Here is a 17,221-nt window from a genome sequence, read left to right on the forward strand (position 1 = left end):
GGTGTACATATTTTTTTTTATAATTGTATTATATAGCCCTAAATCTTAGTACCTTTGTTTCTTTGCATCTAACGAATAATGTATTTGGATCCATTTTGGTAGATGATGCCCATTTGGAAACCATTTCATGTAAAAAGCTTCCAAACTCTTCCGTGAATCACAATGTATTTAGCCCACATGAAGTCATAAACCATATGTCAGTTCCAATACTTTGTTGAGACATATGTTCTTGGCTTTATACTCCATTTACAATATAGTCTTTTTAATATTTATGTTTATTATCCAATATGTAATTAGAAGTCTATGTGGAAACAGGCAACTTTGAATATAAATTGGTTTGGAACATCGTGCTGACGAATATGTAGCTTTTGACTGTTACTTCCAAACAATAGTCCGCTATGTTCTCAAGTAATGAGATGAGAAAACATTCTAAAACCGACAGCTAGCCACAAGTCTATAGCTTCTGCATAAGAATACTTTATTTCTGTATGTGACACAGAGGTAAATGTGAGAAGGAAGACGTGTCTCAGTTAATATTTTCTTGATCCTGCTTAATTTCACAGTATCACACTTGTGCCAAATATACTGGTAAATTTTTCATCACCAAAGATTCCATAGTCCTATGAGGTAGAAAACCGTGTCTTAGAGTTCTTAGAAAAGAACTAAGTCCCTTCAGCAAGAGCTATTCTGTAGAGCCGTGTGAACAAATATGTCAATCAGGCAGAGCCAGAGCCGATAGGCAGACTGCTATCTGGAAAGACAGAGAACTTAAAGATTTCAATTCAGATGTCAATGAGCTGGTCTGTGATTGGCAGTCAAGACTGCTCCATTAAAGAGGAGAGAGATAATGGAGTCTGGAAGCCTATGTGAAAGTGAAGGAAGACGGGGATAGGCCATGAACTGGTCAAGATGTTAAAAATAGGCAACTAGGGAGACATAAGAGAAGGCGGCCACTAAGCAGATAAACATCTAAAATCTAGGAATCATTTGTTTTCCTCAAGGTTATGTAAAGTTTGGTTGTTTCAATTCTAGCGAGTAAAAGTAGTTGCTATATTTCTAGTACTACCACCGATTTCCTCTGTAGCAGGCACTCATTTGAATCCTTCCAGGATTGTTCTCATGGGGTCATGTTTTTGTCCCATTCTCTTTCAACACAAATATCAAAAACTGGTCTAACTCTCAGAACTAACATGTCGTGGAACTGGTGATTCTGACTCCGGTTACAAGGCTTACTCGGGCTTTGAACAATCTGTAGGTGTTTTCTAGATACTGTTTTGGTGTGTCATTCAGCCAGAAAAGCCAGGCTTGGCTTCTTACATGGATCGCACTGATTATAAACTCTGTTGAGAGCATTTACCTCACAGAAGAGTTTGTAATAATGGTTCAAAGGTCTCCCTGTTCTAAGAACAGTCTTCTGAATTTAGAAAAGCCATAGCACAGAATTGGAGCTAACTAGAAAAATTACTGGAACAGAACCTTGCTTGATGTTTCCTCTCTACGGTTCTCTTGGTCTCTGTCTCTGTCTCTCTCTCCCTGTCTCTCTCCCTGTATGTCTCTCTGTCTCTGTCTGTCTGCTGTCTGTCTGTCTGTTTGCCTCTCTCTCTCTCTCTCTCTCTCTCTCTCTCTCTCTCTCTCTCTCTCTCTCCACTTCTCATTCCTTGCATGGCTCTGTTTCTTGTATCTAATGTCTTTCATTTCACGCCTGCTTTTATTAGTCTTAATTCTTTTCTTATGGGTATCCAGGCCCTCTCTGCGGCAGATCCACCTGAATCCAAGTCTGATGTTGCAGACTTCCATCATCTGTTCCCATCTACACCTGTGTTCCAATGTTTTCACAGAGAAAGAAGGCAGGTGGCATAATTTCCACCAGGAATCTGTTTTATCTACCCAGAAGTTAATATTAAAATGAGGCTTACTGAAATATAAGAACATTTGAAACAAATATGAAAAGGGAAAATTAAACACCCTATATTTGAATGAATCCATAAGCTCATGTGGATTTTGTTTGTTTGTTTGGCTTGCTTTTTGTTTTTAGTATCTTTAAAGTTGGGGTTGTATTTTAATAGTCTTTTTAAAATGTACAGATCTTCCTCTCAAATATACAACTAGTTAAAGTAGTAGTATAAAATCTGAGGGGAGTTTCTTTTAAACAAACTAAATTGCCAATGATACAAAGCCATGGAAAAGAAAATCATTTTTACCTTGTTTACAATAGTAACAAATAAAAAGTGTTATGTGTTGTGGTTTCTTCCCAAAGCAACAGCTATAAATTGTAATAATGTCTTCATCTTAAGTCTAAAATTTCAGATTCCAGTTAGTACCAGGTTGCTGGAGATTAGTATAGCATTTTTAACACAGAGAAATAGCTCTGTGGAGTGTGTGAAATATTTTAAGAGCCCTCAAAGATGTCTGGACAGCACAGGTAGTACATGTTGTCTTAGTCATAGAGGACAGGAAAGGTGAGAATAAATTCATCCTTGACTTGTGTTCTGAGTATTATCCCTTTCATATCTCTTTTATACCTGGAATGGGTCTCCCTTAAATTAAAGCATCAGGATAGTATAAACATCATTGGAGATCATAAGTGCCAGCTCTCATGAAGATAAACTATATAAGGGAAATAGGAAAAGGCACAACAGATTCTCCATGAAATAACATTGATGCTAAGCCTAAGTCCAGTAGACTGAACATCTGGCACCAGTCCTGCTAGGAACCCAGATTTCTAATCATTAACCAAAAGAGGGGAACCTCTTCTCTGGGGGTTTATGCATCACAATTGAAACTGATTTAGAAAAGAAGTCAAAATGCAGACTCAATTTAAGGTGTGCCATAAGAGCATAATGTAAATAATAATAATAATAATAATAATAATAATAATAATAATTAGAGAATCTTAGAGAAGTCCTATGTAGCCAAGTTGGTGCCAATGTGAGGAGTTAGAATGAGCAGACTCCCGTTGAGCTGTACTTTCCACATCTGCCTTACGTGAACTTTTTCCTGCTGATATTCTTTGTGCTAAATCTCCTCTGTGTCCTGAAATTGCCTCGTTTTCTGTCCTCGCGAAGATGAAGTTGTGAGTGTAGAGTTACAGAGAGAATAATGATAAAGATAAAGACGCCAAGAATGCCCCTCATAAATAAACAGAGCAGCTGACACCAGCTCCATTTGTGTGGAAACTTTAATGGGATTTTAATTGAGAAGATACCGAATGAAAGGAAGATTGTTTCCTCTACTGAGGTCTATCTTCTAGGTTCAGGGGTGAGGGTATCAAAAGATGGTCAAGATATCAAAAGAGTAGCCAAGGGACTGTCCTATTATTAGACATCAGAAGAAACATTAGGGTAAAGAGAAGAAAAATGATTATTATGAATAAAAATTGAGTTGGTTACACAATAGGTTACTGGCAACTAGTGAATGAGTTGTATATTTTGAAAAGGCTCTTTAAACTCCTACTTCTTAACATTAAAAGTATCATTTTATGATGATTGGCAATCTTTCCTCTTCAAAATGAACATTACACCCTCCCCCACCAAACAAGCAACCACATCAGACTTCCCATGTCTGTCATGATGTACCCACCGCACTTCATGAGCCTATCTTTAGCTAACTTTCTTTTTACAAATAATAGTGACTTATCGTTGGCCAGTTTTTATTTTCCACATGGATTTCCAGATCTGCCTTAGAATCCCCTAATCCTCCCTTCAGGTGGTTTAAAGGATGACGATCTCTACATAGTCTTCCTACTTTCCTGGCTGCAGTCTCCATTCCGTATCAGCCCTTCCACTCCACTTCTGCTACCTCAAATACTTCTGATCTATTGGACAACTGCCTAAATGTCTATTTTATTTATTTATATTAATAATTGTATTTGTTTACATTTCAAAGGATATCCCCCTTCCTGGTTACTCCTCCACAAACCCCCTAGTCCATCCCCTCTCCCCTTTGCATCCATGAGGGTGCTTCTCCAACTACTTACCCAATCCCACATCACCACTCTAGCATCCCCATAGGCTGGGGCATCGAGCCTCCACAAGGCCAAGGGCCTCCCTTCCCACTGATGCCAGATAAGGCCATCCTCTGCTATATATTCGGAGCCATGGATCCCTCCATGTATACTCTCTGGTTGGTGATTTAGTCTCTGAGAACTCTGGGAGATCTGGTTAGTTGATACTGTTGTTCTTCCTATGAGGCTGCAATCCCCTTCAGCTCCTTCAGTCTTTCCCCTGACTTCTCCATTGGGGTCCCTGGGCTCAGTCTGATGGTTGGCTGTTTTCAATTTGTACTTTTCCTTAGACCACCATTTGTCAACCTATGCACCATGGCACCTTTAGGGTTCAAAAACCCCATCACAGGGATGCAGAGTAGATATCCTGCATATCAAATATTTATTATACAATTCATAAAAGTAGCAAAATGACAGTTATGAAGTAGCAACAAAATTAATTTACAGTTGGAGGTCACCACAACATGAGGGACTGCAATAAAGGGTCCCAGCATTAGGAAGGTTGAGAAACAATGGCTTAGAGAATGTGTCAACTGAAATGCCTTTAAATGGTTTTTAGGCATCACTGATCCTGTCATTAGTAAATATATTGTGGAAATTTTTTTTGCAATTCTAGATTCAAATATTCATTCGAGATACCTGCTTGATCTCTGAAAACATTCTCAAATAGTATTTATTTCCAACTTTGGGGTGCTAATGCTTATATCTGTTAAATCGGGTCCTACACTCTTCTTCGTCTCCTTTCTTGGCATCTCTATCCTTCCAACCAGTTGAGCTACAGTCTTGGTGTCCTCGTCGACTGCTTTCTTTTTGTATTCTACATATGCTCTGTCAGCAAATCGAAAACATGTGTCAGCTTACATTTAATATGTTTTTATAAAGCTCACTTTGGCTGAACAGAAACTAGACTGAGTGGAAGCAGGGAAATAGGAAGCTATCAATATAATCTAAGGGAGAAATTTTGGTGGTTTGGATGCAGATGATAGTAGTGGGAGTGGAGAGAAGTAGAAGGATATTGGTCATATAAAGTCAGCAAAGTAGACAGTTTATCATCTATAATAAACCTCTCTAGGTTCTCCAAGATTTAGATGATTATAAACTTTTCAGGGGATTAAAAATCCAAATTAATTCTGACAGACAATAAAATTCATTGTTACATTTGGGATGCAAGGCAAGGAACCAGTACTAAAAGGACCTTTAAATATAACACACATACAAACACACACACACACACACACACACACACACACACACACGTGCGTGCACGTGCGCATGCATGCATGCATGCATACACACATGCATGCACACACATATGCATATGTACACGCACAGGCACACACATACACACAAACACATGTGTGTGCGCACACACACATATGCACTCGCACACTCACAAACACATGTGCGCGCACACACACATCAGAGAGGACAGGAGATGGAGAAGTTAAGGGAAACAGAGGGAAGCAGACAGAGAGCTGTTTGATGAATGGATAACCGAGCACATTTATTTCCTCCTTAAAATTGTTTACTGAAATTTTTTACTTAAATTTGAGACAGTCGGGTTGGGGATTTAGCTCAGTGGTAGAGCGCTTGCCTAGGAAGCGCAAGGCCCTGGGTTCGGTCCCCAGCTCCGAAAAAAAGAACCAAAAAAAAAATTTGAGACAGTCCATTCATCAAGATTCTCAGAAAAAGAAAGGAAGGAAGGCAAAAAAGGAAACAAAATAAACAAAGCAAAGCCCATGAGCTTATTTTAATTTTGGTGTACTGTTAATTGTCACATATGTTCCTCCTATTATAAACATTGTTCAAAGCCTTCATTTGATATCCTGTTCTATTATATTATAAAAGTAGTGCATGTGTATTACCTGTGCTACATACACTTACAGTGAACTCCCAGGTTCACAGTTACTGTGTTTTATGAACTTTCAAGTTGACAAACCAGAAAGTGGAACAGTGGTGACCCACCTCTGGAAATAGATAGCTTAGTATACAAGAAGGTATGATAAACTTTATGATATAAATGTAGCCTTACCATGTTGCTTAATTCACTGACTTGCTTAAATTGATATTTTTACATTTTTAAAAGAGTTGTAACTAATATAAAAATAGAAGAAAGTATTTTCCCTTTTATTATGACATTCAGATCAAAAGAACTAAGCAGCCATAAAAGATCACAATATAATTAAATCCACTTTCAGTGGTTATATATCATAATTGATGCTTTCATATGAGCCTTCTTATGGGAAGGAGTAGGAGATATTTCTCCGCTTTTCATCAGATTGATGTGTTTTGTTTAAAAGGGAGTATCGATAAGTGTTCCCAGACAAGACCTGGCAGAAAAAGACAGAGAGTCTCAGTCTCTCTCTTCCTCCCCCCACTCTCTCTGTGTAGCAGGAGTAATAGAGGGTGAAGTGGCATGGAAGGAGAGCATGTCCCAAACAAAACCAGGATGCCTACTAAGAGATCAATTTGTAATAGAAATACAAAACTTCCTGTATGTGTAAGTATATGTGTATGTGTATAACTTTATATATACATATACACATATATACATGTATACATACACACATGTACATGTATACACACATGCATATACACACATACATGTATGCATATATACATATTAACATATAGAAATATACATACATATACATACATGTATACATATACACATACATTTATACATGCATACATGCATATATGCATATATACATGCATACACACATACACACATACATGCATACACACATGTATACATATTTACATATACACATACGAATATGTGCATATACATATGTATACATATATATAGCTCTGGAATGAAGGTTTATATTGATAGGAATTTTAGATAACATTAACAATGTAAAATAAAAGCTCTTACAAGAGAACATTCTAGCAAAATACTTCCCTTCTATATGCTAAGGACTAAAAAAAAAAAGGCGGTATGTCTTTTCTTACATTTTACATGAATGCCATATAATGGTTTTTCAAAAAATTTGAAAGCTTCAATCGTCTACAATTCTATATTCTATGCTCATCATTTCCCCAGAATTCCCTCTCTGTGCCATTGTCTTCTGAGCCTGCTTTAACAAGATAAGCTGGCCGACAACTTGCAATTCTATGGGCTTTACATCCTTAAGAGTTCCTGCTCCCCCTGTTCAGTCCATTGTTTCTGTTTTCCTCCTAGACTTAAACAAACCTGAAGGGTGAACTTTGACAACACAGATTCTAATGAGATTTTTACTGCTTGCTTTATCTCCTCTTCTGTCAGAATGTACCACCCTGTCTCTCTTCTCCAGTGAACCACGGGTTACTAATATACTAGTCAGTTATCCCTCCCCAACTGGGGCATTTGATGGCATGAAACAGTAACACAGGAGAAACAGCTGTGAGAATAAAAGTAGAACTTTGGACCAACTCTTCCAAACATGCTTTGTTGGGCATATACAATGTTTTAAAATGTCTAGACATTTTAGAGCAGTGGTTCTGAACCTGTGGGTCATGGCCATTTGAAAATATATTTTTCCAGTGGTCTTGGGAACTAAGATACCACTCAGGAGCAAAGTTACAGATATCAAGGAGCAACAAAAATACATTCATAGATGGGAGTTCCTATGATTGCCAGAAATGTGTATTTTTCAATATTTATAAACCATAGATTGAGTACCACTGTTTTAGAGAATTAAAATATTTCATGTGAAGTTCCAAATTTTTGTATACTTCTTTAGAACAGGAAAATCTATGAGGTTGAAACTTTGCAAGCCAGTACTGACTTGGCTCTCTTGACCCAGTCAACCAGCTCTACTCTCTTCTTTTCCTCACTGCTCTTCAAGACAAGAATCTTCCCTGATTTTGCAACTTTTGTGCAAACACTGGAGATTTCTTCCTGAAATTACTGTCTGTAGATGGTATTGGTCAAAATGATGAAGTCTCGAGGCTTTTTTCCATTCTAATTAAACCTCTAATAACTTTGCTATCATAAGATTGTTTTCCAATGACACATGACTGCAGCCTTTATATTAAAATGATCTATCTTTTGAAATAAGAGTTAACGCAACATAACGGATGCCAGGTTTTTTTTCTAACCTTTTTAGTGACATCTAAACTTTACTCTGATTCTTATATCAGGGAAAGAAACCTTCTCCCCAGGTTCTGCTCCTAACTGCCATGCTTAAAGAACAGTGACAACATCATCTGGTTAATCAAGCGGAAAAATATCTGGGGATTTCCTGGGAAAACTTCCAACACCAGCAACTAAAAGCTAACTGCAGCAGTGTCTGTGAGTTGAGAGGTATGGAGGAGCTGAAGGGCTTTGCAACCCACAGGAAGAACAATATCAACCAACCAAACCCTCCAGAGCTCCCAGGGACTAAACCACCAACCAATGAGTACACATGGAGGGATCCATGGCTCCAGCTGCAGATGTAGCAGAGGATGGCCTTATATGACATCAATGGGAGGGGAGGTTCTTGGTCTTGTGGAGGCTTTATGTAGGGGAATGCCAGGGTGGTGATGCAGGAGTGCATGGGTGGGTGTGGGAGCACCCTCATAGAGGCAGGGGGAAGGGGAATGGAATAGGGGGTTTGCAGAGAGGAAACCAGGAAGGGGGCAACATTTGAAATATAAGCAATTAAAGTAAGCAGTAAAAATAAATTAATAAAATAAAAATAAAGGTATGGAGGATACTGAGGTTCTGGGCCACAAGTCAATCAGATTGTGCATTTTAGAAGGGAATCCAGGATAGGACACTGAATGGGGAGGAAGTAGAACCACACACGGGTAAAAGGAACTCAGCCCGGGCCACTCCTAGTGTTTTCTGCTCATGATGGGTACTGACCGGTGTCAGGTTCTCTTTAGCTGCATTAACATAACTGCAAGAAGGAATCAGATGTGCTTTGTATTTTAATGCCAAAAATTAGAAATGTCTTAAAGGCAAGAATGAGGTCTCTTCAACCGCAGCTAGGCCTTACTTAATACACAAGTTATTTTTCCCATCGAATTCTGTTAATTAAACATAGTATCATTATAATGATGAGTATATAAATACAACCTAAAACTTGCTGAGTCCATGTAGTGTTTTTTAATAGTTACATGTTTTAGGGCTGACTACTTAAACAATGTGGACAATAACCAACATTTATTTAAACTGGTCTATCTTACTTTTAAATTGGACAAATTGGATTCTCTCTAGTAGATACAATATCCGTCTTTGGGAACTACAATTCATCTCGAACATACGCACTGTAATATTGCAGACTTTGCTTCCTTAACTTTCCTATTTACTATTTGTGTATGGGTGTTCACCCTGAAAGGTCTGTTACATGGCTGGTGTCGTGGAGGCCATTATACAATGCCCAACCCCATACAGACAGTTGTGAGTCACTATGTGGGAACTGAACTCGGGTCCTCAATAGAGGCAGCCTAAACACTGAACTATCGAGCCCCAACACTATGGGCTTTGGCTGGGTCCTCTTAACAATCTCAATTGCTCTTTTAAATTCCTATGCAGTAGCTGAAAAATTCTATCAGAACCGCAAGTGCTCAAGGAAGTCTCCACTTAGCAAAAGTGCTGCTCTAGAAGCAGACAACAACAATGCGCTGTGTGCTATGAGCTGTAGCTCGTCATGTCTCACTTCTGAACTTATTGATGATATCAGTCTCCTTTCTGGTGTCACCATGCCCCTGTGCATTCTGTTTTATATACTAAACCTATTGCTGTACCATATAATGGAAAACCCCGCAATCTGGAAAACGAGGCTTGTAACTGTATTAGAATCTAAACCAGTATTCCTCACAAGGGTACATCCAGGAAGATAACAGTTCCTATCATTCATTAATAGTGAGCGATTATTATGAAAATCAAGCTATAGGTGTCAATATTTCCTTACTAATTTAGTTAGTTGTTCAATTTAGTAGGTAGTACAATGCTACCGTTTTCTCTCTCGCTATTGATTACTCATACGTGAGCTAGGGGTGTGTGTGTGTGTGTGTGTGTGTGTGTGTGTGTGTGTGTGTGTAGTTGAGAGAGAGAGAGAGAGAGAGAGAGAGAGAGAGAGAGAGAGAGAGAGGTATGTGAATGTGCAAGTTCACATACACAGGCATCAAGGTAAGTGCAGAATTCAGGAGGCTTCCTCTAATGCTTTCTGCCTCTTGCCTCTGAGAGGAGATCCAACACTGAACTAATAGGTCACCTTTTCCTGCTAGGCTAAAAAAAGCATTGCAAGCAAGCTCCTGGGATCTGTCTTTCCCTGTCTCCCAGAGCCAGTCACTGATGACATGGCTAGCTACATCTGGCAGTTTCATAGTGGTGCTGGGGTCTTGAACTCAGGTCCCCATACTTACACATCTTTGTCCATAACTCAAGTAACTCTCATCACTAGGGTTATGAGAAAGAACGGTGAGGTGTCTCCACATTTCAGAGGCTTCTGGCAGATGAACAGATCATCCATCACCCCTAAGAGGAATAGAGCTGAGAGAACGGAGAATGAGTGACTCAGAGTCAGCAGGTAGAACTAGAGATGTGAACAAGGGAGCCAAGCACTCAAGATTAGCATTTCTTCTCTGGAAGGCAAGACAATGAGAGAGGAGTGTGGTAAGTGGTAGGGCTTCACAGTCACATCCAGGGAGACTGTTGCTGAGATCATGCACAAGACTGGAGGCTCCAGTTTCACTGGCAAGTGTTCGGTAAATTGTTAGTTCTGTTTGTGATTTATATGACACAATATATTACATTAAGTCATTTTAACTTAGGTAGTTACTGATTCAAAAAAGTATGTTATAAGCCGCAAATAGGAGGACTGGAAATTTGCTAAAGTGTCTGGAAAAAAAGTCTAGGCTCAAGAAGAGAAACACGATGATCATTGGCTACAACAGACTATGTCCATTTATCTACCAAAAAATGTAAGAATGGGGATATAAAAAGCAAGTCATTTTATAGACTATATTGAGTTCCAAACAGTGCAAAAACAATGTCAAACACAGTAAAATTGTACTGAATCACAACCTGTATACAAATGTCCACTCGCTGAAAGCATTGGGAAAATATACATTTGACTTGCATTATTTTGGTGCGATCCACTCACTAACATTTTAGAAGGCAAACAACAGAGAATACCAATGTATCCTGACAAATGTTACATCAACAAGGAGTCCTACTTAAGAAAGGTGATAACCTTGCCTAAGAGAAGGAAAGGTGGAAAATATCCCTACTACTCATAGGCTGTCTTGGAGAGCTATCTCAAGTCTAAATCATTTACCATATTGGACTATTGGGTAAGATCCTTTCCTTTAAAACAACCTTATAAAAATTATGGATTGGAAGCTCTTTTCAGGAGATCTTAGGAGGTTTTCAGCCAAGCTTACAAAAGACTGTAAAATACATTTTTAATATATCCAATTGACACTTATTATACAGTACCTACTTTGAAAGAAGTTGTCTACACACTTTAAATTCTAGTTTTATATTGACACTTATGGAGTCTCTTCTCATTCAAAATGAAGCAGTCCCAGTATCACATGAGACACTTTATAAATCGCAAACAAACCAAATATGTGTGTGTGTGTGTGTGTGTGTGTGTGTGTGTATGTGTGTGTCTGTGTGTGTGCATGTGTGTGTATATATATAAATTTATTTACACATATATATATATATATATATATATAAATTAAGTACAATATAAACATGTTCTTTACAGCACAAGCTAGGGCAAACTGGACATTGAGCAGATGCATACTAGCGCATGGAATCTGTACTTAGCATGTAGTCTTCCTTCATACTCTAAATAAATAAGAGTAGATTTCAAGTAGCTAAAACCGAGGCAGTTCATTCATCAAATAAACTCATTGGGAGCCGATAACTACTCTGATTTGATTAGACATGACTAGAATAAGTTTACAGAACAAAACCTTATGATACTAGTGAAAAGTGTACCTCAATGCGGAGTACCAATTTCTAAGACTTGCTTTCCTTCCTTTTATCACTTCTTGGCTTTAGCTTCAGTTTCAAGTTCTGGTAGCCATGGGAAAGGAATAGTAGCAACTCAATGTATTTATGCACAGACGATTTATAATAGCTATTCATGTATGTCTTGGAAAAGGTTGTAGATGCCTAGGAGCTAGATGATAACTGACGTTTTCTTATGTCAGTCTGCGAAGCAGCATACCATTCTTCCCTAAATACATGAATCTTACCTAGATGTAATATTCAGAAAACCTCAAAGTCATCACTCAACCTAGAAATCGAATAGCACTAATTCTCACTGAAGTACATGCTCGTAAAGATAATGTTCCCTTATGTTGAGCTTGAAATAACATGAGTTCAGCATGACATAAGTTGAGTTTAATATGAATAAAGGCAGATCCAAAGAACGTTCGCTGAGCAGCAATTGAAATAATCTAGGTTATTGATATGCTTGTATCTTCCATGAATGTCTAGCATTTCAGTAAATCAACATCTATTACTCAAGTTTTTCTTTAAAGTGAAAGACTCACACACACACACACACACACAGAGAGAGAGAGAGAGAGAGAGAGAGAGAGAGATATCGTATTATGTAATGTAACAATATTGGTATATGTATTCAAGAAGCTGAGAAACCTCCAGATTGGTGAAACTCTCTAACCTCATCTATGAACGAGGACCCAGAACTTGAAGCACTAGAATTACCAGTTGCAGACAACGTACAAAAGATGAAAACCTCAGATCAAGCAGTCAGGCAGATAGTCTCTGCTTAATTTTGAGTTTTCTTTGGAAAGTTATCCTTCAGTATTTCCTACCATCCACAAGGGGTAGGGTTTAGTCAGTCTACTAATTCAAACAGTAATTTCCTTCAGGCATACCTTTATATACACAGCCAGAATAGTGTGGTGTTAAAAATCCCCTGATATACAAGAAACGGTGTGGAAGGGGGCAAAACACTCATTAAGCCATACATATTTTGGATGTCTTTTTTTGCTAATGGGAAAAACACAGGGACGTTTAGAAGAGCTGGAAATTATTCCAAGGGTCACTTGGAATGCCCTGAAGTTTATGTTGAAGAAATTTGTCCATAGATCCACCGAGAAGACACAGGAGCCTGTCCTGAGCACCGAAAATATAAAATCAGAACATTGGCCATATCCCATGTGTACATATATACTCCACACCTCTGAGGGAACAAACATTAAATCTTGTTAATCTCTAAAATATTCAGGGTTCATTCAATTCATATTCCAAACAGTATGCTTAACACATCATTATCCATCAGGGTAAACCTTAAACTCTTAAGACACATCAGACAACTCAACCAGGAATTACGTGCAATTCGGACACAAGAGCTAGGAGTCATGCCTTCTTTAATTAGACATGTAGCAAATCACTGTGCAAAACTGTCAGCTCTTCCAGAGACTGAACAGAAAAATACACTGAAATAATGTGTCTAAGTCCTTGGCAAAGCTAAGGGTGAATTTATATCTAATTATATCACCCTATGCAACACCTCAGAGAACGCATGGTCAGGAAGCAGCCAGGAATTAATGAGCAAAGAAAACTAATACAATGATATTTGTGTCTTAGTGTGATTTACTCTAAGGTTTTTTACTTAATTAAAATCATAGGTTCCAAAAGGTTTCATTCACCTTTCAACTCTCTTTTAGCTAGTTGGAAAATGAGATAATTGAAGTATAATTAATATTTTTAAAACATAGTGACACCAATTAATTGTTTTGTTGAACATTGCTTCTACCCTTAAAATATTTTCCTGGCCTTAACTGTTTTGGTAAAAGGCAATATTTTTCTCTTAACTTTTCTTATTTATTTTCAGATAAATTAATTTCATGTAGTAAATTAACCTAAAACTCTAAAATGATAAATTTTGATTGCAGAAAAATTAGTTAAGGATAAAATAAAATATGCTAAAAGGAGAGTGGGTCAGAAGTTGTGTGCACCAGACTCTGACTTCAATCCTCATCACCACACAGGTGTACACACACACACACACACACACACACACACACACACACACACACATACACATATATATGCACACACAATTCCTTAGTGAATATACCTAAGTGAGTCTTAAAACATGAAGAGGGGATGATTAACAATATTATCAACTCATCTTTCACTAATTATTATTGAATTTCTTTTATCTTGAGTATGTTGATAAACGCTAATCTTGTCTGAGTGAAGCAAGTGATCATAGAGCTTGTAATGCCATAGAGTCATACAGCATCTTATAGTCAAATGAATCTGTACAATTTTTGATTTTAAACAACTGTGGACCTAAATGCTCCAAGTCAAATGTTTATATGGACATTGATTCTGAAGTTACTAAATAAGACAAAGATTACTTATAATATATTCTAAACCCCTCATGTTTCCTATATAGCATAAGACACATAGCTTGTAATACACAGCATATATATATACTATATACATATCAATAAATACAATATCTGTTCCATATATATATATATACAAACACATGTGTGTATATATATATGTATATATATATGTATATATGTGTGTGTGTATACACTATGTGGTATATGGTACATGTGTATATGTGGTATGTGGCATACATACACACACACACACCATATATATATATATATATATATATATATATATATATAAATCAATTAAGGTATTTTCTTCTTCTTACATATAATCACCAAAGAGAATTACTGAGTGTAGTTATTTATGGACAGAATTCTCCAGAGCCTTAAATTATCTTCTAGATCCCCATATTATTCCCACACTGGCCTCTATAATTGAATTTCTTCAAAGAGTTTACGTATGGTGGGACACCATTCCTCTATTTTCCAGAGAAAGTTGTTGTCTAAGGAAAAACCAATGTTTGTATCACACCTACACCTAGAAACTAATACATGTTTGGTTAAAGCATATAAAATTTCTGTTATGGTCCATTATTCTCTAGAAAGATGCTTCTTTCTCCAAGAACTTGGAACCTATTCTATGCTGTGTGCACACAATGGAAAAATCTCATACAAAGCCATTTTTGACTACAGTGACTAAATCAAATGATAGAGCTATAAATTATGGTCAAAGGCAGCACCAATTTGGAACCACAATTACACAGATCATCTCAGAGGCCACTTATAATACACTGCTAGGCACTAGGTATTTATTAAGAAGAAATGTGTTAAAGTATCTTCAAATACAGAAAAATGGGGGAAATGCTGTCAAATGCACATCAGATTTAGGGACATCATATTTCAAAGACATGTATCAGTGGAAAAAAATGAGAAATGCATGCAAGAAGAGCTTAATAGGGGAGTCTATTGAGTTAGAATCAACATATGTAATTCATATTAAAGACCAACAAGAGACAATCTCACATCAAATTTTGACAGGGGCCAGCCCTATAGTGAATGAGTTCCAGAGAGCATGGACGGAGCAGACGAGGGGAAGGTTGAGTCAGACACCAAGACTGTGATGCCTTTGCAGTCTGACTAGCAATCAGAAACTTTATTTATACAGATTCAAATTTCTCAAGCAGTAGCTGAAGACCACTTGAAAAGCAGTAGACAGTGTAGGGATAGTTGCCCATTAATAAGATACCTTTACCTCACTCCTTTCTCTAACTCCTCCATTGGAGACCCCGTTCTCAGTTCAATGGTTGACTGCGAGCGTTTGTCTCTGTTATGCTCTGGCAGAGCCTCTCAGGAGACAGCCACATCAGGCTCCTGTGAGCAAGCACCTCTTGGCGTCCCCAATAGTGACTGGGTTTGGTGACTGCATTTGGGATGGATCACCATATGTGACAGTCTCTGGATAGCCTTTCTGCCAGTCTCTGCTCCACACTTTGTCTCCATATTCCTCCTGTGAATATTTTGTTCCCCCTTCTAGAAGGACTGAAGCATCCACACTCTGGTTTTCCTTTTCCTTGAGCTTCATGTGGTCTATAAATTATATCTTGTGTATTCCTTTAGAAATTAAAGATCACGATAATGTTGAAACTAGGGAAAAGATACCAGATGAGAGGAATGATAAAAACTATTTAAGGTGTAAAGTAGGTAGGACATGATGACTGCTTGATTTCAAAAATAAAGGAAATTTAACTACCTGTATGTTAAACAGTAATGATTTTTACAGGGAAGAGGAATGTCAATTATTTGCTTAAAAATATTACTTAGTGGAAATATTTAGATCACCCCAATACCAAGGCATGTGAGAAATCAAACTGAATTCTATGTAAGAGTTACTTAGGATTAAAGATAATCTTCAGCAACAAATTGACTAGAAATGCAAATAGACTATTTTGCCTTAGAAATATGGGAACTCCAGCTTAAGGTAAGAGACGCTACTAAATAGAGAAACCCAGTCCAGGAAATAGGTAGAGGAACTGAGAATAGATACTAGAAATCTTTTTTGGTATGAAATTAGAGATCTTTTTTAAAAACTATGTTATTTTATTAAAAATAGCTTGTCTGGGGCTCTCACACCTGTGGTTTGTAACAGATGCATATAAACTAGCAATGCTACTTTCATTTTGATGTTTTATTGTAGCACACGCCCAGAATCATATATGAAATACTAAAACTACACTAGGTACACTTTTGTATGCTGCTATATTTTCTTCTTTTCTTTTTCAAGAAAACATGAGACAAAATACTCAGTTAACATAAAGAAAAATAAAACATTAAACAGCAGAATAATCTTTGGCAAAGGACCTACTCTTCTTAGATTTCAGACTGGGCACATGCAATGTTAGACAACTGATTTTTAAGAACCTCTGAGTTTGGTCTCGAATAAATGGGAAAATTAATCACATATCAGCAAAATAAAACTGAATCATTTGCCCTAGCTTATATACGCATAATAGTATCTCTAGAAAGGGAAAAGAAAGACTTCAAATTCTTTACCTTAAATAAACGACCAACATTTTGAAATGATATTTTTAATGAAAGGGAAGATTCTAGAATTGATCCAGCTATCCCTGTCAGCTTCCTCATCCCTTGCCATACGTTATAGGTAACATAATTCCTATAAATAAATCTTTCTTTTGTCTCTAAGGTGTTATTAAATTAGCAATAAACTGAGAATTATTGAAATAAAGAAATAACTAGGGCTTATTTTTAGCAATGATTGGCATTGCCTCTGTGTTTCAGATTAAAAAATACCTCCTTGTTATGTGGCCTAAGAGGCAAGATTGATAACTTAATTTAGTCCACTAACAACAATTATGGAAGATTCCATTGGAAACCATGCCT

General features: G+C 37.3%; 1 protein-coding gene across 5 annotated transcripts in view; it reads right to left on the reverse strand.

Moving 5' to 3' along the window:
• Positions 1 to 17,221, reverse strand: part of Nav3 (neuron navigator 3) — a 330,800-nt gene that overhangs the window by 270,559 nt on the left and 43,020 nt on the right.

The sequence above is a fragment of the Rattus norvegicus genome, chromosome 7 (genome assembly GCF_021556685.1).
Source record: "Rattus norvegicus strain SHRSP/BbbUtx chromosome 7, alternate assembly SHRSP_T2T, whole genome shotgun sequence".
NCBI classification, from domain to species: domain Eukaryota; kingdom Metazoa; phylum Chordata; class Mammalia; order Rodentia; family Muridae; genus Rattus; species Rattus norvegicus.